The 25,013-nt window shown below is 44.4% G+C and overlaps 1 protein-coding gene across 2 annotated transcripts in view; it reads right to left on the bottom strand.

The window, feature by feature from the left end:
• The window catches only part of Arhgap28 (Rho GTPase activating protein 28), a 162,420-nt gene that overhangs the window by 101,308 nt on the left and 36,099 nt on the right, over positions 1–25,013 (bottom strand). The window contains exon 1 of one of the 2 annotated variants that reach the window (XM_029470857.2): positions 14,121–14,175. The exons of the other annotated variant lie outside the window; for it this stretch is intronic. The gene's annotated coding sequence lies outside the window, so the exon portion shown is untranslated. Of the gene's footprint in view, positions 1–14,120; positions 14,176–25,013 lie in introns of those variants that run through there. 2 annotated transcript variants of the gene reach the window in all.

Raw genomic sequence — 25,013 nt, 5'->3', positions numbered from 1 at the left:
AGACCAGCTGAAACAACTTAGCCTTGTGGGACTGAGCAACTCCTAGATTCTTGGACTTCCCATCCATAGTTGCCCATTGTTGGGTTAGTTGGACTGCAGACTGTAAGTCATCACAATAAATTTCTTCAATCTAGAGGCACTCCATAAATTCTGTGACTCTAGAGAACCCTGACTAATACACCATGAGATTTGAGACAGCCGGTTCAGATTTTGCCTCAGGCAGAATTGTGAGTAAAACATTATATAAATAGATAAATAAATAAACAATGACAAAGAATCTAAATGTAAATTTCTAGCTGTGGTTGAAATGCAAGATGAAAATAGTGTTGAGGGGAGATTTGGATCAAGAGAGCAAGTTTTTACATCCCTTCATCCCATAAACCTGAGGGGGGTAAAAGATCTGGAGAAAAAAATTAGAGCGTGTGTTCGGTGTCCTGAACTCCAGGTAAGAGCTGAGTCCTTGGTCCCCACAGAGCTCAGGGAAATCTGGTAAAACACCTGCTGGCTGCCTCCCTTCTTTATGAAGAAGGGTCATGACTTCAGTGACACTTGACATGTCATGAGATAGGAACAAGAAATGGTAGGGAGGCAGCTTGAGCTAAGCAGTGGGCCCCAGGGTTCTTCTTATTGCCTAAAGAAGGGTTGATGGAAGAGAAGGAGAGAAGGAGAGAAGGAGAGAAGGAGAGAAGGAGAGAAGGAGGAAGAGGCTCAGAACTGAGAGCCAGACAGAAGCCACAAAGTCTGGGCCCCACACCCCATTTCTATCCTAAGGACATTGCAGCCAATTCCATTAGGTCGGGGCTCAGAGAGGTCAGTCAGGTGACAGAGAAGCCTGGACCCCCTAGCAACAATGGGGGCAGTGTGTAGGGGGTAAAACTGCTAATATTTCTGAGGTTTTTCTAGCAGCAATAATCAAAGTGCTAAATTGGATGGAACTGACTAGCTGTGGCTACGATTACATTAAATTTTTCCACAATCTACTTATAGGGGTTGGAATCAGAATATAAATTATACCACAAGAAATAAAAGAAAATTGCAGCCTGTGACTGTGAAATTCATGTGCATCACAAGGCTGATTGATTCTTCTCAGCCTGAACTGCTTCAATATTGTAAGTGAATATTTGGTTAAGGTCAAATTCTATCCAGTGGCAGCAGCTTTAGGAATCTGGCTTTTGAACAGGACTCACGAGTTTTGGCCAGCTGTCTTGACTTGTGCATGGTCTTACATGATCTGTGACCTAGCACTGGGATGGTTCATAGCTTTAGTCCATTCTCACCAAGCTGCAGCCCTGCCTAGAGGAACATGGACCCTGTAGGTCTTGGGCCCTGGCTGAGAGTTAAGAGGGACATTAAACCACACAGCTTCTTGCTGTGGGGAACAGAAAGCACTTACCATTCTGTCCATCTCTACTCTCCAGTGTCATACTGCAACTGTTTGTCTGTCTGTCCATTTGTCCATTCATCCATCCATCTACATATCTGTATATTTACAGTGCTAAAGATTGAACCTAGGGCCTCATGTATGCTAAACTAGAACTCAATCATTGATCGAGAATCTCTTTACATAAGCTAAGGACCCTAAGCTTCAATGTTAGTGACATTTTGATGTTTTGTATCTACATTTTTTTTGTTTTAAATCAAGGATGATGGCTAGTTTTCTGCAGAATGCTGTTAGACTGACATAGGTCAGAGTAATTTGGAAGCCTTAAAAAAATTGTCAGAGGTCTGTGCAAGACTTGATAAGTTGATTTTTAACTATCCCCTAACAGATTTCATGATTATGGGGAAGATATTTAAAACACCATATAAGGACAGAAAGATGTTTTCACTGGCAAGCAATGGAATGATCTCCATTCCAGAATGAGAGCAGACTTCATCAAAAGGCTGGTGAGGAGATCATGGCAGACCTCTACTTGGGAGTCAAATACTAAGCTGCTTTTAAAAAAAGAAATTCTGGAAAACAAACAAGATAGAAAATCATTTACCTGTTGAAAAACAAGGCCTTGTAAATCCATTAGTATATTCTCCCAAATCCATTAGAGCAATTTCCTGTCATAGTTCAGTATTCCTCAGTTACAGGGGTGGGTGGGGGGAGGAGAGAATAATAACTAGGTTGGTAAAATGCTGGTCTGGCAAACATGTGATAAAGAAAGGCAGGATGTTGTACCCTTATAATCCCAGCCTTGGGGAAGTGGAGACAGATGGATCTGGCCAACTGGTCTACCTGGCAAGCTCCAGGCCATGAAAGATTGACCCCAAAATCAAGGTGGACAGCAATTAAGAACTGACAACCTAAGTCTCCACTTCTCCATATGCACATATGCATATGTGCATACACACACACAGAGAAACATACACACACACACACACTGTTATGCATAGAGTATCATATAGGTAGAATTTGTACCATACTTAGGAATGCCATGTAAAACATTTCAAAAACAATAAAACTGAGAAGCTGACTACAGTGACTACAGCCAGGGTCCATTAGTATCGGGGAATTGTATTATAACTTCTCCAGTGTGCTATAATGGATGAACACTTGTTGAAAATGCTCTGCAGTCCCATGAGAAACCCTGTAGGTACGACTGTAATTTCTTTTATAGAAACAAAAACAAAGGCAACCAGAAAGTTCACCGCAGCCTAAACACATATCACCAGATAATGGAAAAAGTGCACTTCAGGAGCAGGCAGCCGGACCTCAGTGCCAGGGCTCTACCACATTTTGGATAATTTCCCACTGACTACTTGCAGTATTTTTGTTTTTCGTGCAGTGACTGTTGCCAAAAATCTACTTATGAATGAACAATACAAGCAATTTCTTCTTACCGAAAGCAGGCACCACCAGACAATTACAGGGCACGCAGGCTTTTAAGGCCTGGGAACTGAGACATGCAGGATGCTTCAGAAACCTGGAGATCATTAATGGGCTGGCTATCAATCCATGGGAATTCTGTGACTGCAGTAATTTAGTTTAAAACAACAAAAAAAGGCACCATGTAGGGAGGACCTCCATCCAGAGACCTCCTAGCACACTGCATGACAATGCCAAGCACAGGTGCTACCTTACAGCTGGTGGCCTTCTTGCTTTGTTTTGCTTTTCTTCATCCTCATCCCATCCTTTTACTCAAAGCTCTTCCCATGGCATTTATTGGACAAGTCATACAGAGTTCGAATTCTCTAAGCTTTGACCTCAAAACACTAAGTTCCATTCTTCAGCATACCCAACTGCTGTTTGTTTTTCTCTGAAACCCAACAGCAACCAGTGGCACGCCCACAGCACAAAAAGCATTAGCAGTTGACCATATTGTACAGTCGGGACATAGCCAACCATCTTTAGTACAGCTGAACTAGGATTCCATTTTGGGAAGCTTACTGAAGGGAGGATGTCACCCGGCTAATGACTTCAGGGAAGCATCGTCTGTCAGGGTTGGGGGGGGAGCTGAAAAGCCATGCCAGCTTGAAAAGAGTTGAAATCTCCAGAGAAATTTGGAAGTTCCAGGGAAGTCTTGGAGAATGATCTATGGAGACCCACATTAAAAGAGCAGGGCCCAGGGGAAGGCACATGGACTGTAGGTGAAGATCAGCCCTTCCTGGTCTATGTAAGTGAGCAGACTAGTCCAGGTGAGCAGGCTAGCCCAGGAAACAGAACACAGCACTGAGGAGAACCAAAGTAGGAGAGTATAAGGATCCTGAATGGGAGAGCCGGTTCCTACAATCTCCAGGAGAGTAGCAAAGGTTGCCTGCAGCTAGGGAGGAGGGGGCAGAATGTGGGTTCTGGCCAAGGGATCAGCAGATAAATCCAAAGGGGTCAAGGAGTCAGAGGGGCAAGCCTTCAGTAAACAGCAGAATTGTAAGCAGAGCAGTGAAAATGCACAAAGAAACCACAATAGTGATCCCTTCACTGGCGTCTCTCACAGCTGTTGTTCCTATGCACGTACACTGCCACCGCCGCACACATGAGCTTTGCGTCAGAGGGAGAGAAGAATAGATTACCTGGTCCTTCGAGAGAGCAATATGGAAAAACACAGACTTCCATGTCTTTCAATTAAATCAGAGATCACTACAGGCTCCACAGTCAGACCCTCTCTCAAGATAGGAAATGAAATAATGGACAGGCTGGGGCTTGGGTGGGGCTCAGTAGCAGCTTCACTGCTCCTGGGTTTCACAGCACTGAAAAATGAGGACTGAAAACGGAGCCCACAGGAGACTTGTTAATGCCAGAAAGCAGCCTCAGTGATGAACGGAAAGACCCACAACTATTGCCACCGCAACCTCCACGTTTTCCTGCCTCTACACCACAGACCATGGAGAACACACCGGATCTTCACTCAGCTCTGTGTGTGGAAGGGCCCCTAGGCCCCAGAATCCAACTTCCAGTTCTCTTTGACCCGATGCTAGAAATTATAACTTGAGCCAGACCCTTAGCTGCTCAGGATTGTCGCCTGTATGCCTTCTTCAGGGCCATGTACGAGATTAATAAAACTATGTTTGCAAAGGGCTTGTGGCACTTCCCTTAGACACCTAGAGTGGTATGTTATGAACTGCCCCCAAAATGAGCTGATTCTTGGGGATCAAAAGCAGGAATGAGGCAAGAGCTGAGCTGACAGCAGCATTTGCTAGGGACTTGATCCCCTCGGTGGGTTTATTTATTTATTTTTCAAATAGCAATCTGGAAAGAAGCGCTCACATAAAGCAGAGGGAGGAGCCAAGAGCTCTGGCACTGCTGGCATCTTGGGAAGAGTCCAGTGCTTCTCAGATAAGTGGATATTAGCCCAGAAACTTAGAATACCCACGATACAATTTGAAAAACACATGAAACTCAAGAAGGAAGACCAAAGTGTGGACACTTCGTTCCTTCTTAGAAGGGGGAACAAAATACCCATGGAAGGAATTACAGAGACAGAGTTCAAAGCTGAGACTGAAGGAATGACCATCCAGAGACTGCCCCACCCGGGAAACCATCCCATAAACAACCACCAAACCCAGACACTATTGCAGATGCCAACAAGATTTTGCTGACAGGACCCTGATATAGCTGTCTCCTGTGAGGCTATGCCAGTGGCTGGCAAATACAGATGTGGATGCTCACAGTCATCTATTAGATGGAACACAGGGTCCCCAATGAAGGAGCTAGAGAAAGTACCCAAGGAGCTGAAGGGGTCTGCAGCCCTATAGGAGGAACAACATGATGAACTAACCAGTACCCCCAGAGCTCGTGTCTCTAGCTGCATATGTAGCAGAGGATGGCCTAGTCGGCCATCAATGGGAGGAGAGGCCATTGGTCTTGCCCCAGTATAGGGGAATGCCAGGGCCAGGAAGCAGGAGTGGGTGGGGAGCAGGGGAAAGGGGGAAGGTATACGGAATTTTCGGAGAGGACATTAGGAGAGGGGGTAGCATTTGAAATGTAAATGAAGAAAATATCTAATTAAAAAAAGAAGAAAATTGGACCTAGTACAGATGTGGGTGGGTTAATGTTGTCACAGAGAAACTTGCAGGGAGAAACCATAGGACAAAGCCATGATGTTCTCACAGGCAGACTCATTCCTACTGCCTACTCATTCATGGTTGGCAAAGGTTAAAAGGAAAGAATGGCAACCATTCCATTCTCTACCATAAAAGAAGCTCCATGGCCAGGTACAGTGGTATACACCTGTAACCCCAGCACTTTGGAGGCTGAAGCAGGAGGATTGCTAGTTCAAGGCCAGCTTGGGAAAACCCTACTGAAAAAAGAAAGGAAGGGAGGGAGAAGGGATGAAAGGAGGAAGCGAGGCAAAAAGAAACAGGAAGGGAGCAAGAAACAATGGATTAAAGAAAAACACAGAAATAAATTCACCGGTGGATAAGAAATAAATGGGCCACAGCTTCCACTGTCTTGGCTACAGAGCCTCTGTCTAGCTAGACTATTCTAAGGTCACTGTGGTTTTCTCCATACTGCTGAGGTTCTGGACATTTGGGCACACAGGTAAGTGCCTTCCAGAGTGCTGCTGAAGCCCCCAGTCCCTCAGCTTTCCTCCCCATGGCGATGGAAGGCATTCTGCCCAGAGGGGAGCAGGATGGAATACCAGGGTCAAGTCATGTACACCGCCCACTTATCTGGACTCCAGAGAGTCCCATACCATTCTAGTGAACAGAACCACTAAATCATGCCCAAGCGATCCTGCTATGCAAACCACGGGCTGCCTCCGCTCCGTATCACCACTATGTACAATGCTTGGGTTCTTGGGAAGTCTACTGTGGTGTGACCTGAATGGAGCCAAGAAGGAAATTCGCTTACCTGTTGGATGCTGATTTTGGCACGAGCATGCACAAGGACTATGTTCACATCAATACCGCTGGCAACTGCAGAGGGCTCAGGCTAATCTTCCCGGCCCACTGGCTCCATGTTTACCTGCCTACTCCTCGAAATTTGCTCAGTAAAATGGGTTCTTCCAAGCCTATTGTTTTTGCCTCACTGATGTCATTTAACAATGAGCATCCATCCATCTAAGTCAACCTGCCAAACAATCTCCAGTGTGGTTTATTTTTTTTATTTGTTTTTAAATCTTTCATCTTTCTCCTTAAATACTCTACAAGTGTCCGTGTCCCTAGGAAACGACCCTCTTTTCAGCCTCTCCTTCCTTCTGCTCAGGTAAGTGTAGGGATGACTGTCCTGGATACAATCATCTGTCTCTGGTCTCATCACTGACCATCAATATAACCCAGAGCTCCAAGCATCTCACCTCTGCATCTCCTGACCTCTGTGCCCTCATTGCACTTCTCTGCTTAACTGTTTCCCCCTCGAGTTTCAGAAGGCTCCCAGGCAGGGCTCTGCATTCCTCTCAGTTCTAGCCCTAATCTAACCAGACACAAAACCTGCAGTGCTACAGGCAGCTCAAATTATGACCTTCCAGTAAATCTTGACTTAGTCATCCCCCTTACCTCTGAGAGCCACAGATTCTCCTTTAGCTCGGCTTACAGGCTATTTTATTTATTTTTTAGATTCAGGCAGAACCTTGGCAAATAAGCCCTACTGTGATTGTGCCATCATCTTTGGAGTCCCTTATCTGTAAAAGATGCCCCCGCCCCAAGTGACTAAGTGTGGTCCTGCCCCACCCCCATGCTTCTCTTCCTTTATGATCATACAAAGTCCTTTGTTTACATTCCCAAATCTAAACATTAGTCATATTTTGCTTTGGATTAGTTCAACTGCTAGTTAATGAATCTTTAGCCTGCAGTTTAGCAGAGGCCTTTACGAAATTTTGTCTGTAGAAGACAGACACCTGTCCAAAGGTAGCAGCTGGAAGGCAGTGGTAATTATACACGGAACCCCGGCTGTGAGAAAGAACACAAGTGAATCGAATTCATTATTGCTTAAAGACTTAAGGAAGGGCTCCTGTTAGGAGATGCCCACTGGGGCACGAGTCATTTTTTTTAATTATTTTAATCATTAAATTTAATGAATTTATAAAGCTAGTCATTATTTTCAAAAATGAGGGAGTCAAGCTAATAGTCCCACCCTAGGCTTTGTGCTGGAAATGTTTATGGCACCCTGGGTCTGTAATTCTCAGTTGCTTTTGTTTATGACTGAAATCCAAGATAAAAGTTGTAACCACTCACTAGTGCATACATTATAAAATAAGCAACATTTCATCAAGGTGGGGGGGAGACTTTCTGGAGTCTCCCAGAGACTCCAAAAAGAAAATGTGGTCTGGTCCAAGTGATCTTTACTTTTGGATTACCAAATGCAAAAGTTAGAACAATTTTAAAACAAAGTAACTGTGGATGCAGAACTTAAAATATAAAGATAGTGTATTTAAGTTAAAAAACAAAACAACAACAACAACAACAACAACAACAACAACAAAAAACCCACTCCATCACAGGACTTAAAAGTAATTTAAAGGAAATGCAATTCAAACCCCAAGCTGTCCTGCCTCCCCTGGCCCCTGTGTCCTCCTATACAACAGTGCAGACAGGACCAGGGAAGGTTTGCTGAGAAGAGCCAGCGGTTGTGTTTCTGCATCTAAAGCCCCTGCAATTACGCTCATTAGGCCTGGGTTTCACGACACAGTAAACGTGGGTGCTAATTCATCTGGAGGAGCCTGCACATAGGAAGCAAGAAAGAGACCAGAGAAAGGAAGGGCAGATGCAAGGAACAGATATGAATCGTCCAAACTCCAAGTCCCCAAACCCCAGGGCAGAAGGCTACCCTGTGGAGCAGTACAGAATGAAGGTCCTACCCACCCACCTTCTGTGGGACAAGAGCAAAGGCCACTCCTGGATGGTGATGTCCTTTGTCCCAGAACTGAAATCAAGCTGAAAGGCTTGTTACCCTGACTAGAGAAGAAAAGTGTTTCCACCCGGGTGGAACACCTGGCCCAAGTCTACTTCAGTAAATGTTACTAAAATTAGCTACCTGGAAAGATTGGATTAGATTGTTTCAAGCCACTCACCTCAAACCCCCGGAATTGCAACAGAGAGCCTTCAGGACATTCACTGCTAAGACATCTATTAGAAACCAGTCTTTCATATTAGTAACAAGATTTACCTTGTTTCTTTCTATACCGAATATTAGCAGCTCACATTAATACCATCAAATTTTAAAACAACCTGCTTTAAGGGACTGAAAAGATCACGACTTACAATCATCACACTGTGTACCCATAAACGACCAAGATGATTATCTTCAGAGCCACCAAAGCATCCACTGGAAACTGGACTTCACAAACGGCCCTGGCAGCCAATCTGCTCCATCTTTTAAAGCCTCAGAAAGGAATCCAAAGCCAGAGTTGATACTGGAAGAAGCATCAAGACTTACCGGTCAGCAGGGCAAAAAAGCTCGTCGACAACACTCTGAGAGAGGCACAGTACAGCTCTACCATGCCGTGCTCTCAGGACCTGGAGGCAGGGGAGCCATCTCCAGCCAGCCTTCTCCACACACCACCAAGTGCTGCCCTGTCCCCAGAGGACAAGCAAGCACGGCTGGGCCCTGTGGCCTAGGAACAAAGGGCAGTAGAGTTTCTGGGCTCTGTGGACAACTTACTCCCTTCTTGCTTCAGCTATTTAAGGAGGTTGTGCTTGCCGGACAAAAGCTGCCTCACCGTCTTCCTGTTTGTGTCTGAGCTCAAACTTCCATCCATTTCCCCAAGGAAGACTTACTTTCAAAGTGCAATTAGCAGTAGGAAGGCTGACCTGGAGAAGCGTGGCAGTGGGTGAAGGCTGAGATCTAGAGTCATGCCTTCCCTAAGTAGACACGGGCTCTATTAAAAGTTCTGTAAGAGTCGGAGGCAAAAGCTAGATCTCTTGTGATATAGAAGCGTTTCTCTCTTCAGACTTTTAATGTGAAATGTAGAAGGGAAAAGAATTTGTGGCTGATTAATTCAATATGTGCCGAGCCATAATGCAGACACAAACTGCGCCTATGGTCAGAAGGTAAGGGTTTGATTGCAGAGGGATTTGCCACTGAAAGCTTCTAAGATCTTGACACAATTCAGTCTCTTCTGGACCTCAAAGTTGTTCATCTGAGTTCATGGGACTAATAACGCTTACTTTGCAAAGTCACTGTGAGAAGTGGGAGCAGTGAATGTAAAAGGTCTCATGCTTAGGCTCATCTGAAAGTCAGATCAGTGGAAAACCTAGCTTGGCGTGCAGAAAGCCATGTTCTATCCTCAGCAACACACACACACACACACATACACACTCAATTACACTCACATACTCATATATATGCTCACACAACTCACACATATGCACATAGACACTCACACATATGCACATAGACACTCACATATATGATTACAAAACACAAGCACACACACACATGCACATATACACTCACATACACATATATATGTTCACACAACGTACACACACACATATATACTTACACAACACACACACATACACAACACACACATATATACTCACACAACACACACACACATATACTCACACAATACACATACACGTACTCACACAACACACATATACTCACACAACACACACACATGTACTCACACAACACACACACATGTACTCACACAACACACACACACGTACTCACACAACACACACACACACACACGACCATCCTGTAATCGCAGCATGATACTTCCTAACTATTACAGACTTATCAGACAGCAGGAGCTAGATTTTTAAAAGCCAACATACTTCCTCTCAAAAATTACAGGTTAGAGCTGTAGCTAAGTGGTAGGGCACTTGTCTAGCTTGCTCTGGAACTCGGGTTCAATTCCCAGCACAGGAGAAAATGATTTTAATTAAAAATGGTATTTTTGTTTGCATGCTACACAACTGCCCCATGAGCATGAAGATTTAAGGAGAGGTAGAAAACTCACTTGCTCTCCAGCTCAACAGTTCCAGTGCCATGAACTGTTCTTGGCACCTAACATCACTAAATACATGTCAGTGAGTGGAAAAGAAATCAGTTAAGTGAATGAGACGATAAGTGCGTCATTCCTGACAAAACCTGGCACAGTGTTTGACTGACACTTAAGCCTGATTGACATGAGTTCAGGCTGAGCATCTGTCTGAAACCCCAAATCTGAATGGCTCCCCCAAACTGGAATCTTTAGAGCATCCCTTCAAGTCGGGGCTTCCAGTTTCAGATGTTCTGATCGGGGATGTGTAAATGACCCAAAGTCTTTAAAAAAAATTTTTTTTTGAGCTCTAAAATCTTAAGAGTAGATCTCAGACGTCTGGAATATGTATGGGATATGAGGCACACAGGCACCACGCCACAGTAGTGTGTGCACACAGCCACTTCCACGGAGGAAATCCCAGGGGGCATGGGAGGAAAAGCTTTTGAAAACAACCTCAAAATCAGAGCTATACATTCACTTTTATTTTTATGATTTAAATTAGTGCGAAGGTTTAGATCTCATTGAGATTTTTAAACAAAGTGCATTTTAGTGATTCTCCTTCCCACATGCGCATCTCCCCCCTCACCTCTGACCCCTTATGACCTGCCCCCTTTCCGTCTCCTTTCCTCTGTGTCCTGTGTCCACCCCCATCCTTTTTGATCACCTCCTGCTGTCCTGCGTTGGTCTCCTTCCTAGTGTCTGTGAGGCTCTCTCCACATGAGTGTACACGTACACACATGCACACATGCACACAACATACAACAGGGTCAATGTGTGAGGGGGACTGTGCAGTTTGTGTCTTTCTGAGCAGGAGTCCTCTTACTCAGTATATCATGCTTCCCAGATCCACCCACACTCAGGACTGCTGTTCTGGGGAGTCAAGTGAAGAATATACACGGGGCCTTCATCGGTGCAACGCTCAGGAGAAAGACGTTAACTCACTGAAGAAAACTTGACCTTCGAGTTTCTCACGCCTGCTTCTGTTAAACCTCTAAGCTTGTTCTCTTGAACCCTGTATACCCCGGAGAGGGTGTCAGGAGACTCACTGAAAAAAAAAAAAAAAAAATATATATATATATATATATATATATATATATATATATAAGAGTATTACCCTGACATGAAGAATAAAGACTTGGGTCCCTTGCCACTCTATTTTTTGGGGTTTTTTTTTGTTTTTTTTTTTTGTTTTGTTTTGTTTTGGTTTTTTCGAGACAGGGTTTCTCTGTGTAGCTTTGACTGTCCTGGAACTCACTTTGTAGACCAGGCTGGCCTCGAACTCAGAAATCTGCCTGCCTCTGGCTCCCGAGTGCTGGGATTAAAGGCGTGCACCTCACCATACCCGGCTCCCCTTGCGGCTCTTATGACCCACTTACTAATGTTTGATATAAGCTTGCTGAGGGAGAAGATAGCATATGAAACAATCCACAGTTTAGGTTTTCTCTTTACTGCCTGCCACGAGGTCACAGCAGACAAATTCCTTGATCGTTATTCATGAATCCACGTGTAAGAAAGAAAGTGGTTTCATTAGGTATTTGTTCACTTCATGTAGAGACTGAGATCAGACTCTTCACAGTGCTCACATCAAAAGGTCACGTGGTACACTGTTCCCTACTTCTCGGGAGGTCTCTCTGTTCCCTTCAGGAAGAGAACTTCCCTGGCCCACTCTTTTCCCCTGGACTCTTCAGGCTCCTGCTTTTTAATGTAAAATGAGACCAATCCCATTAAGCTGTCCTTGTAAGTGGTAATAGTGGAAAATAAATATTTAGAATTGCTGACTCTGAATGACGTCATTTCAGTTCCCAAATAGAACCAGTCCGATCTTATCCGTAAACCTCCTACAGATTTAGCATGGTAAAGTCTCCAAAGAACAGAGGAAGGTGGTGAAATAACACCAGATTCCACTGAAGCCAGGGCTTCACCTCTGTGGAAGGGCAAGCACCTGGGTCATGTGTGAGAAGACCACTGCATCCTCTGCAGACAGAAAGGAGCCACAGAAAAATCTCTGCATCCACAAGGAACTGCTCTCACCTGTCTGTCTCTATGACCTCACTTTTCAAAGAAAGGATTCCCCCTTTTCTTCCTCTAGTTTCTCCTCTTGCTCAGAACTGCAAACGCTGGAGGCATTTCTAATTGCCTGACTACAGACTCTAAGGAGTTCTGAAATGGATTTTTAGCAGTTGCTGGGGTTCTCAGCTTGCATTTAGCTTCCAGCCTGGAAAGTGCACAGGGTTTGTGGATTCAGCTCCAGGAGGTGATCAAGGCACCAACTCTGCCTTTTCCAGAACAGCAACTTCAGCCTGGAGCTGGGGGAGGGGAGGCTGCAGCTCTTCGAAGCATCCAGAAGCTCTGGCATTCCTCCCCTGGTATGCTGCTCTGTGGCCAGGTAGCTGCAGTAGAAATCCTTTACTGCCCCCTTCCTGGCACACTTAACCAAGACCTGCACCCACCGTATTTGATTGGTGAATAAAAAGATAAAGTCGGGGAGCCGGCCAAGGCTCTGGTAGGCTGTTTTTGTTGTTATGCAAGTCTCACTTCAATGCAATTTATCAATAACTGGGGAACATCTAACATTGCTAGTATTAAATAAATGTCTTCTACAGGACATATAAAGATCTGTCTTGTAGGAGAAGAGAATTTATAGGTCTGACAATAAAGGAACAAATACCACAGAACTGTGCCTGCCATCCGCAGATCCCAAGTACACACACATCACAATAAAAAATGGTTTTCCTCGTTCTTGTGTGCTGCCTTATAGTGGGTAAAACTTTCCTACGAGCTGGCTCCAATAACTAACCTATAAGGAATAAAACAGGGAAAACAAAGTCACACGGCGGGGTTCATCTCCACAAGGAGTATTTTGATTGTTACATATATTCCAAGAGGGCAGGACTATTTCTTTTTTAAGGCAAGTAACAGAGGCGGTATCTCTCGCTCTTTTTCTCCATCCTAACTTGCTGCAGGGAGGCTCGGCTGTGCTCAGAAGACACAGATTGGTAGGTTAACCTTCATAGTTTACAACTGATTCAAATGCTACGAAGACAGACGGAAATCACTGTGGCACAAAGGTAGCAGGTAACAAGGGAGGCACATACAGCCTGATATTAAACTTGCCAAGTACACAGGTTGAGGATGTGGCTCAGTTGGAAGAGCGCTTGCTTAGTAGTCATGAGCCCTGGGTTTCACCCTCAGTACCACGGAAAATGAGCCTTCCTGGAGCATGTCTGTAAGGAAGTGCACCTGGGAGGCGGAGGCAGAGGCAAGAGGACCAGAAGAGCATCCTCCACTAGAAAGTGAACTGGCGGCCAGCCTGGGATACATTCAACGTTGTCTCAAAAGCAGAATGCTAAGCACCAAGTGAGAAGGGCATGGGTTTAAGTCAACTTCCAGCTGTATGAGCTCAGACAAACTTCTCAATCTCTCTGAACTGTGCCTTCATCATGAATGAAAATGACCACCTTGTTAGGTCGTGGCAATAATTAAATAAATCATAAATGCCAGCCCCTTAACGTAGTACTTTTAGAAATTCCCCAATCGACAGCTCAGATTTAGAGAAACAAAATCAAACAGAACACATTTGAATGGACAGAGTTGTTTAAACCCGTACAATAGGGAATTCCTTCTTATACCTGGAAGAGTCTGAACACATAAGCTGCCCCCGAGCCACATACTTGATACATGAAAGATGACTTAGGAAGGGTTTCAGAAAGAGTGAGAGTCCCAAATCGCCCCTTACCTCTCAACTGGCACACCCCTTACCTGTCTGGGATGTGCTCCTCAGTCCTGGGATCAATCTCAGTACAGCTGATCCTGCACTCAGCAATCTCCTGTACTATTCTGTAGAGAGTCTCCAAGGGTGCCTTAATGTCTAGAAGACTCTTAGCATGTCCTCATAAACTGATGATATTGTCCCTTCAACTATAAACAACTAGGAAACCAGATTAAGTCTAAGAAACTGTTTACAGATATTAGACACAGGAAGTACCGGATACGGTCCAAAGACGAGGGACCAAGCAGGGCTTTCTGGGAGTTAATCCCAGCTTTCTCTCTGTCTGACAGGAGGCTCCGACTACAGAGGGAGACCAAACTCAAGAGCACTGTGGTCTCCTCCAGCTGGGGGCACAGAATGGCATTCTGGGAAGCTCAGGCAGAAAGAATCTGCGAGGGAAAGCACCAAGTCCCAGACAGGAAGGAGGGAGGCAGACAAAGAGCTCAAGAATCCACAAGGCATTTCCTTGGGTTTGAGGCTGAATATCAGGTCACAGTGTTCAGGGTCAACTTTATGGAGTCTGACAAAAAACAAATGAGTTTCTATAAGTTAAACAATCCCCCAAGTCCCCTTTGCCTGGCTGACATGTGAGCCTTGTCCAGTTGGAATAGAAAGTCTTTGTCAGAGAGACTGGGGCTTTTAGGTCACGACCTCAGAAGTCTACTTTGGTGAAGCTCAGTCATTTCTGAAAGGCTACTCTAGGTCGGCCCTAAACATTTTAATGGAAATAAAACAAAACCTTCACTTATCTTGCACTAAACAGCAACAAGACGAACACAAGCCCAGCATTCAAGCAAACGTAACTCCCATACAAGGAAAGGAAGGAAGGACGGGCACAGGGATTTAGACACAGCTGGATGGAGGACCTCACACACCAGCAAATGGAAGCCCAAGTGTAAACATGCTCAGATTACGAAAACGCCTAAAAGGAAACACATGAAGGGACAGATGGAAGACAGGAACCTTGAGACTCTCTGGAGATGAAAGATGTGTCTGAAATGAAGAATATATTAGACAGGCTTATCAGTCCATGAATAGTCACAAAACAAGAGTCCAATAAATTTGAAGACTAAACAATATGAAAAAAAAAAAAAAAACTGGAACAGACAAGGTTGGGGAAGGGGGTGCAGGAATTGAAGAGTTTCCCGGTGACCTGTGGGACAAAGAGTAATCTAACAGGCCAGTTAATGGAGTCCTAGATAGGACCTGGGGGAAGGAAACCAATTTTAAAAAATAGAGGTTGAAATCCCCCACCCCAAATCTGTTGGAAATGATAAATCACCGCTTGAAGAAACTTGGTGAACTCCAAGAAAAGACAAGGAAAAGAAAACCAAAGTCTCGTGCCATGATACCCTCACTGAAAAGCAAGTCAAGAACAAATCCCAGAAGTAACAGAGTAGAGACGGAGAAACTATGCCCATAAGGACTAGGAAAGAGGGAGCATAAAGCAACATCAGAAGAAGCTACAGCCAAAGGCAGGAAAAGAGCATCGCTAGAGGGCTGAAAGAAAAAAAATACTTAGCCTCTAATTCTATATCCAGTAGAGTATTTTCTTGGAAAACAAAAACTAGATAAATAATGTCTTAGACATACCCAGGAGCACAGAGGACACACAGGCAGCCACTCTGCCCTTTAAAAAGTGTTGGAGAGAATTTAAGTTCTGGCAAAATGATACTCAATGGAAACTTGGAGTAATACCAGAGAATCAAAGCTTTGGGGGGGGGGGGGGTGCGGGGCAGGGAACACAAAAAGAAACTGTTTTCTTGCTTTTTATTTCTCTAAACAGTGACTTAAAACAAGAATAGCAACAATATTATCATACAGCGTGTGACGGATGCTGCAAGTGCATTGTGTGGCAATGGCAGCCAGCAGTTCAGGATGGAGAAAGCAAAATCACCAAGGCATCAGGTTCTTACACGGTCCGTGAAAATGTTACGTAGAGTTGAAGTCTGGTAGTGTAAAGTATAAAAGCACTGAACAAAGAGATGTATCATGAAAGACAAGACAAAAACAAAAATGAATTAAAAAAAAATATATTTTCAAGAATCCAAAAGAAGGCCAGAAAATATGGGGGGAAATGTGAAGAGGAAATAGTGGGCAACTAGAGTTACACATATCCACCACCCACAGGAAACACACTATAACTAGAAAGACCCAGGCACCACACACAGCTACCATCAGCAGGAAACACACTGTAACTATAAAACACAGATACCAGCTACATCTACCACCCACGGGAAAATACAATGTAACTGTAAAGTCACAGGCACCACACCAATCTATCACCCACGGGGAACACACTGTAACTATAAAACACAGACACCAGCTGCATCCACAGGCCACAGGAAATACACTGTAACCATAACATCACAGACACTACACACATCCACAGTCCACAGGAAATACACTGTAACTGTAAAGATACAGGCACCACACAGTGGAAGTCAAAGTGTAGACTAACTGTACCACTTAAATACCAATTCTAAGGATGCTGGGATGATCGCACTCAATAAAGCGCAGTCGACCTCCGTGTCACCTACATGTAGCAGGTGTTACAAGGTCAATGGAGACTGGCAGAACAGTCATGGGAGAGTAAGCAGCACCAAGATAAGACCAGAAGAGACACACACACACACACACACACACAGACAGACAGACACACACACATGAAGAGCTGCAAATGCAGAAAGAGAAAAAGATGACTTGGGCAGTAAAAGAATGATGGTTTGGATATGAAATGGCCTCAGCATACTCATACGTTGAAGTCTTGATCCCCATTGATGGTGGGGTTTGGAAGCCCGTAGGAAACTTAGGAAGGAGTAGGTCATTAAGGATGTCGTTGGGTTTTTATCTTCTCTGGACCTCTTTCTGGATTCCTCCATTGGCCTCAGGACCACCTTGATGGTAAGAGCGTTGTTCCACAGCTTCTACCATGAAACTCTGCCTTATTACAGGCCAGAGCGCACCAGGGCAAGGTGACCATGAGTGGAAACTTTGAGCCAAAGCAAAGGTGTCTTCCCCCACCTCTCACTCTTGTTGTTTTCTCAGATATCTCTCTGACTTGGAGTCTCAAGCTGCCACACAGGGCCCCCTCCAATCTCAAACAGCCCCATGGGCAGGGCCTAACATGAGAAGGCTGGTGCTGGGCTGACAAGCTCTAACTCCAAGATCATGTTGGGAACAGTCATGGGCTTGATTGTTCTTTTATTAAGGGGGAAAAAAAAGTAAAGAAAAGATAAAGACTATCAGCAAAGAGAAGATGATCCCTAAACCCTACAAATGGAAAACAGATGACAATGATGTATTCTTAACTGGTACGCAGTGGATGCCAAGAAACCCCAGTTTATATGAAAGAGATATATTCCTTGCAAGATGAATTCCTGGAACTGACAGGGAGAAATGGAATCTACTCATATTTTTTAAGCATGTTGATGCTGATAAGGTAGGGTACTCCCACAGGGAAAACTCCAGGCTCAGACGCCTTTACTGATACACTACTCCCCAGCAACAGAGCAACACGCAATACGAATGTGTACAGAAGACACTGGCATGGGACTGCTCCATTGTATAAAACCAGGTCTAGCTCAGAAACCCCATACAAAGTGGTTCTGAGAATAAAAACCTAAAGATGGGCCTTATTCATAAACCCGCAGGGAAGGCCTGGCACCCACTGATGACACTGGCCCTGGTGGCTAAAGCCTGTGGCCAGCATTAGTGCTGAGTCAGAAGTTTTGCTTTCTGTTTTTCTTGAACACTGTAACTTGTCTGCTGAAGAAACACCTGGTATGCAACCAGCACCTACAATGTCTGCTTTATTTTAAAAAAAAAACTTTCATGGGTATTATTCATTTATTTATTTGTATCTGCATGGGTGAACTCTGTAGTCACCTGTGGAGGTCAGAAGACAATAGGAAACAGTTCCCTTTGCACCACTGAACTAAGGTCGTCAGTGCCTTGGTGGCAAGTGACTTTATCTACCGAGCCATCTTACACCCATCTACAAACTTTTGATACTTAGAGCAGGCTATCTAGCATGCCAAGTCCAATGACTGTCTTCAGACTTGAGTTGATTAGACACAGAGACTGGATGCAGAAGTAACTATTGATCTGGACTCTAAGACAAGCTGCTTCCAAACAGCATAGGATGTAGCTTGCTCACTGCCAACAGATAGTCACTCTCCACTGGATTTCAGCCTCAAAGAGTCCAACAGACTTGAGGTCTTGAAGGCACGGTATTCAATGTCTGGATCAAGTTATTCCCTTGGCTGAGGCCTTTTTTTGAGACAAGCATCATTTTCCTGTGGACTCTTAACAGCATTTGAAGCCTCTCTTCAATGTGTTTACTATTGGAACTAAACCCAGTGGGCTCCTGTGTTGGTAAGCACACAACAAAACTAAGCATGGCCAAGACAGAAGAGCAGGACATGCTTTACCCCCTGAAGCCATTCCTACCAGTAGTGAGTGCTCTGGAACTCAGAAAACAGGACGGTTCTAGTCAAGGGAGCTATACATATGTGTATAGGGGTGGCCTTCCTGAGCTTGCTGAGTTAAGCATTACTTTCCTGAGCATGCTCAGTGTGAGGTTTTATTCACACACACACACACACACACACACACACACACACACACACACACACACGGTGTGCTTGTCAGGACCTCCCAAGCAGGTAGAGGTGGTAGCGGCTGTCCTTGCTTTCCTCTCCTCTGTCCAGTGGGTTTTTCTTTCATTACAATTTGAAGAATTATCCAAATGCTCACATTGTCTGGGCACTTGCCATGAAAGTTTATTTGTACTCAAACAGCAGGGGGAAAAAAAAAAAAAACTTACATAAAGCCAGGCTGGAATTCTGGCCAGAGAATTTAGAGTCAGCCTTAAGCTTGGTGGAACCCCATTCATCACCATCAACACACATGTGGCGTAGTATGTCTTGATCCCTGACCCATATATGTGTTTATGACCACAGGTCAAAATATGGTCCACATCTAGCTAAGCCTAAATGCCAATTTGAGATTCTGTACAACAGGTAGAGCAAAAAGAAAGAGACTGATAGCTTTAAACACCATGGTGGACAGCAGGCAGCATCTCCAGTGTTCTTATACATGAGCTAAATGTCCTTGTGCAAATGGGAAGTCTGCAAGGGCAGGGATTCAGAGAGTGCTAATTTAATAACCTGACTTATCTTTGGAGGCAATTTCCACATCAGAAGGTCTGATCTCAATATCGGGGTAACATACTTATCTCGTTCAACGAAGCAAAAGCCTAGATGGTTTCAAACGCATAATAAAGGGACTCTTATATCTATATAAGTCTTATAGCTTCTGAAATAGGGGAGGCAAGAAAATAGAGAAATCAGGAGACTTGGTAACCTGATGCAGTATTACTATCTAATGATAGTCTGATTTCGGTATTTTCTAATTCCCCCCTGTTTTGTTTTGTTTTTTGTTTTGTTTTGTTTTGTTGTGGCCGCATAGCCAATCTCCAAGGCTCAGTAAGCTATGTGGGGTGTAGCTAGGGAGACAGAAGGCACAGAGAGGCAGGAGGAGCTGTGTGGACATTCGCCTCATTTCAAAGCATAAATCTGATCTCTGTAGCATGGAGCATGCTTCATCTTGACCCAGGCTCAGACTGAGACACAGGAACGGTTTCCTTCCCTCAACAACTATTTTTTTGAGTGCCTGACCATGCCAGGCCCACATGAGAGATACGGAGCAGCTGGCAGCCGAGATGTATGTGTCCTCCGAACTCATCAACACGACTGTCTAAAAGATGACACGAGTTGGCAAGGATGTGGAGGAAACAAAACCCTTGTATGATGTCAGTGTCACCTCAAATTAACATAGTCACTATGCAAGACAGAATAGAGATTCCTTAAAACATTAAAATCAGAGCTAACCTATCACCCAGAAACCCCACTCCTGGGCACACAGCCAGAGAAAGTAAGATCTGTATGGAAGGAGACGTGACCCCCATGTTTATTAGGAGGCTACTCCTTTTTTTTGGGAGGGGGGGTTTGTTTTTTGTTTTTTTGTGTTTTTAGAGACAGGTTTTCTCTGTATAGCCCTGGCTGCCCTGGAACTCACTTTGTAGACCAGGCTGGCCTCGAACTCAGAAATCCGCCTGCCTCTGCCTCCCAAGTACTGGGATTAAAGGTCGAGGCCACTCCCTAAGAGCCAGAAAATGAAAACAGCCAAAGTACCCACCAACTGATGAGTGGATGCAGAAAAGGTGGCTGGACTGCCACACAGCTTTAAGAAAGAAAGAAGTCATTTTATCCGGAAACAACATTGCTAGAACTGGGTTGTGTAAAATAAGCCAGGTCCAGAAAGATAAAATGCATGATCTCACGGAACCCACAGCTCACAGATTCTGCTAGCCAGTGAGCTCCAGGGTTCCGGCTATGTCTGCCTCACCAGCACTGGGGTTATGGGCATAGCAGGTCCTACTTTTACACGGGTGCTAGGAAGCCAATCTCCAGTCTCTGCACACAGGCAGCAATCACTTCACCTACTGAACTACGACCCTACCTGCCCAAGGAAGGGTTCAAGTAGGGTTTGACACCCATGCATGTCTTTTCTGAGAGTGAAGAAATTTGTACGTGAAGCTCTGGCTTCCTTGACAACTTGAGCAGTCCCAGAATGGCTGCCAGGAACAAAGCCAGCAGAAGCAACAGTGAGAAGGGCACCATGCCCTGAGCACAGGCTGGCAAGAAGACCTAGTTTAGGGAGAGCTGGGAACAGCCAACGATGGCTGCTGGTAAGGATTAGGAATTCCACCATGCCTACTGAGGGCATGAAGTCTCAAGGTGACAGCTGCTTTCCCCTTGTACTTCGAGGAAGGCCTGAATGCCTTGCCTTCTTTCAACAGCTTCTCTTGTAAGCTACTTTCTTTGATGGTGTCCCTGCTGAAAATGAACAATGGGAAGGACAGGGAAGCCATCGCCATCATCAGAAAGTCACATCCATCTCCGTAAAAGAACAAAGAGCAAAGCATTCCCCCATCCTGATATTCTGTTTTAAATAATGGCAACCTTTCATCTAGTTCTCTGATACCCCAGCTCACCTTATCCCACATCCCTCCAGAGTGGGAATCTAAAGTTCTAAAGTGATTATTATAAAAACATAAGATACAAATTAACCATTTACTTGCATGACCATCTGCTGATCTGGGGTGTTTACCCCACACATGAGTCCCCTTCCTTTTGTGCGCCACCAAACTCTCAGCAGCGACAAGAGGGTGTGACACTTAGCAGTGCCACTTAGTAACTATCTGCTCAATCCCGGGTGAACAAAAACATTAATTTATTAAACATCACGACTTCAGCTTCAAGTGGGTTAGCATAGAGTAGCACACAGTACCTAGGCTGAGGAAACAGAATTGCTACCAGGGCAAGGTAAGCAAGAGACCCCATAAATGTTCCTCTACCAGGCAGCTACCGATCACATGAATACATAAATTAAACTACAAATTCAGTTCCTGTACTGCATGCATACACATGGAGAGTAGAGGAAGTTGTTTCTGGATTTTTTTTTCCTCCTAGATTTTAGGAAGAAGGAAGACAGTATTCTTTACAAAGTACACACTAGTGAGTGAGCTTTCAGATTATCTGAAACGGTCCACCCAAGTCACATCTAAAGCAGCAACACTCGGAGACTTCATTTTTCAGACCTAACTTCCTAAGGGGGAAACCGAACATCCTGCACCCTGACCAGGGACACCAAAAGTCACTCTAGCGACAGTATTCAGAGATGATGCTCTGAACACAGGTGTACATCCCCATCCTCCAGAGAAAACACTGAATTTGGTTTCTCTTTCCTACATTACTATTTTACTGATGCAGATATCAAAAGATTAAAGTAATATATACCATGTTAATGGAAATAAGGAATAGCAGTTTTTTCTATGTACAAGTATTTATGTCTCCACATTATGTGTTTAATGGGGCAGTTCATACACTTGGGCACTACACTGGGCGAGACACACAGATATCATCCTCCATATATGTTACATTTAAAGGCCATTTTCTAGATTTTCATTTTAAAAAACCGCAGTGTTGGGATGCTATTCATTGGTAAGAAGGCATGTTTTGCATGTACAAGACTGTAAAGTCAACATGCAACACACATACATTGATCCTCTCCCTCCCTCTCCCTCTGTGATATCTTTTAAAACACTATCAGGATGTTATTAGCTCCAAGAAATCTCAGCTGTTCACTTAATGATAAACAGTGTATTAGATGCAGCCCACCTGTGTTCTTTTTTTTAATTATTAAGTTAGCAAACTGATGGGGTCCACATGGCATTTCCATAGTGACTTAGCATTTGTATTCCTGCACAAAACATCAGGACCAAGAAGCAAGGTGGGGAGGAAAGGGTTGATTCAGCTTACACTTCCACACTGCTGTTGATCACCAAAGGAAGACAGGACTGAAACTCAAGCAGGTCAGGAAGCAGGAGCTGATGCAGAGTCCATGGGAGGATGTTACTGCCTTGCTTCCCCTGGCTTGCTCAGCCTGCTCTCTTATAGAACCCAGGACCACCAGTCCAGGAATGCTTCCCGCCAACACCCCCCCCACCACCACCACCACTAATTGAGAAAACGCTTTTCACTGGATCTTATGGAGGCATTTCCTCAAGGGAGGCTCCTTTCTCTGTGATAACTCCAGCTCGTGTCAAGCTGACACACCAAACCAGCCAGGAGACGTACACACATACCAGTTTGTTCTGTTCTAGTTCCCTCCCTTCCCATGCCTCTTTCTCTGCTGTGGCCCCATGTGCCCTAGGGCCAATTCCTTCCCTTCCCTGAGACATCCCCACATCTGCTCTCATGCCACAGGTATCCTATTACCCCCTCATTCCAGGCTCCCTTAAATTTCTTCCTCTTGTCCCTGGATCCTTTTCCCAGTCTTACTAAATGTATGTAGGTGCACACCAACACACACACGGACATGGACACACACATGCACACACACATGCATACATGCACTCACATACACACACACTCACATACTCACATGCACACATACACACACACACACGCACATACATACATCATTTTGTAAATTCATTTTACTTACTTAGTTTTATTTTTGAGACATGGTCTCATGTATCCTAGGCTGGCCCTAAATTCACGAAGTAACTGAACATGGTTTTGAACTTCTGATCCTCTTCTCCGACTACACCAGGAATGTGACACCGCACCTAGCTTGTGTGATTGCAGGGACAGAACCCAGGGCTTGTGCATGACAGAAGCACTGTGCCAACTAAGCTGCTGATCCAGGTTCTGCGTACAAGGGGAACCTGTGGTCGCTGGTCATGTGGCAGATGCCTTCAATCCCAGCACTCAGGAGACAGGGACAGGTGAGTGTGAGGCCACTCTGGTCTTCAGAGCGAATTCCAGGTCAGCCAGGGCTACACAAAGAAGCCCAGTCTTAATTTAAAAACAAAACAAAAAAAAAAAAAAAGCAAAAACAAAACAATTAACATGATGATTTTCCTGTGAATATCAAGATTTACTTTTCTTTATGGATGAATAAAATTCCTCCACGTATACCATATCATCTCCTTCTGTTGATGGATACCTAAGATCATTTCATTTCCTGGTTACTGTGACTAGTGAACCAACAGTCATGGATGAACATCTGTCTCTATGTTGAGCTGACTTAAGAACCTTTGGGGTGAATACCCAAGACTGACATTGCTGCGTCAGCTCTCTTCTCTCTTTTTCTATATTTATTTTATGTATATGAGTACACTGCCATTCTCTTCAGACACAGCAGAAGAGGGCATCTGATCCCATTACAGATGGCTGTGAGCCGCCATGTGGTTGCTGGGAATTGAACGCAGGACCTCTAGAAAAGCAGTCAATGCTCTTAACCACTGAGCCATTTGTCCAGTGCCCTCTATATATCTTAAAAATAACCATTTTCAGAGTGGCTTCACAAACCTACATTCCTATCAGCTAGTGGGTAAGAAGTCCTCTTTCTGCACATACTTGCCAGCATTTGATGTCATTATTTTCTTGAAAAGAGCCATTCTCACCGAGATAAGGTGGAACTTAAAAACAGCTTTCCCTGATGACTAAAGGTGTTGAAAGCATTTCCCATTATTTATCAATCCCGTTTGTCAATTCTTGAGCTTCACTGCTATAAACTGGAGTCATTTTCAGCAAGTCTATGCCTATACTTATGTCTTGAAGACTTTGGCTTGTATGTTTCAATAGCAGTTTTAGAGTTTCGAGTTTTATGCTAGGGTTGGTGGAACGCCAGCTTTCCCCCAGCACACTCAGCAGTCTTTGTTATTTCCATTACATAGTTTTGACATGTTTGTCAGAAGTTAGGTGGCTATAGCTCTATGAATTTATTTGTGTGTACTCTGCTCTATTCTGTTGGTCTACGGATCTGCTTTTGTGCCAGGACCATGCAGTTTTTAGTGATATAACTTGAGAGCAGGTAGTAGGATAACTTCAGCACTTTCTCCCAAAGAATGCAATAGATAGTACTTAACTTTTCTCATTCCTGACAGAAGTAATGCAAGAAATGAAAGGCTTATTTTGAATCCAATTTGGAGGATTCAATAACGACACCTGTCATAGCTCAGCCCACCTAGAGTCTGAAGTCCTAGAATACAGAACTGGGCTCGTGCACCAAATCCAGGACTAAGAGGAGCACTTGGGAAACCCTAGAAACCAGGCTGCTGAGGCTGCTTTTCTCCCAATCGTAAACCATTCGGAATTGGGCTGTTCACTGAGGTCCTGCCATGATTTGAGTCTATGAGGATTCCTTCCACAGACAAAGTAACTTAAAAGGTGATGTGTCAGCCACGCCCGCCACGCCCCTCACCCCCAATCCTCATCTCTGAAGCTTTCAAGTTTTGATACTTCAAA

The sequence above is a fragment of the Mus caroli genome, unplaced genomic scaffold (genome assembly GCF_978045245.1).
Source record: "Mus caroli unplaced genomic scaffold, Mus_caroli_1 scaffold_18, whole genome shotgun sequence".
Classification (NCBI taxonomy): Eukaryota; Metazoa; Chordata; class Mammalia; order Rodentia; family Muridae; genus Mus; species Mus caroli.
Note: the sequence above shows the minus strand (reverse complement) of the source record. Positions and strands in the feature narration are given on the sequence as shown.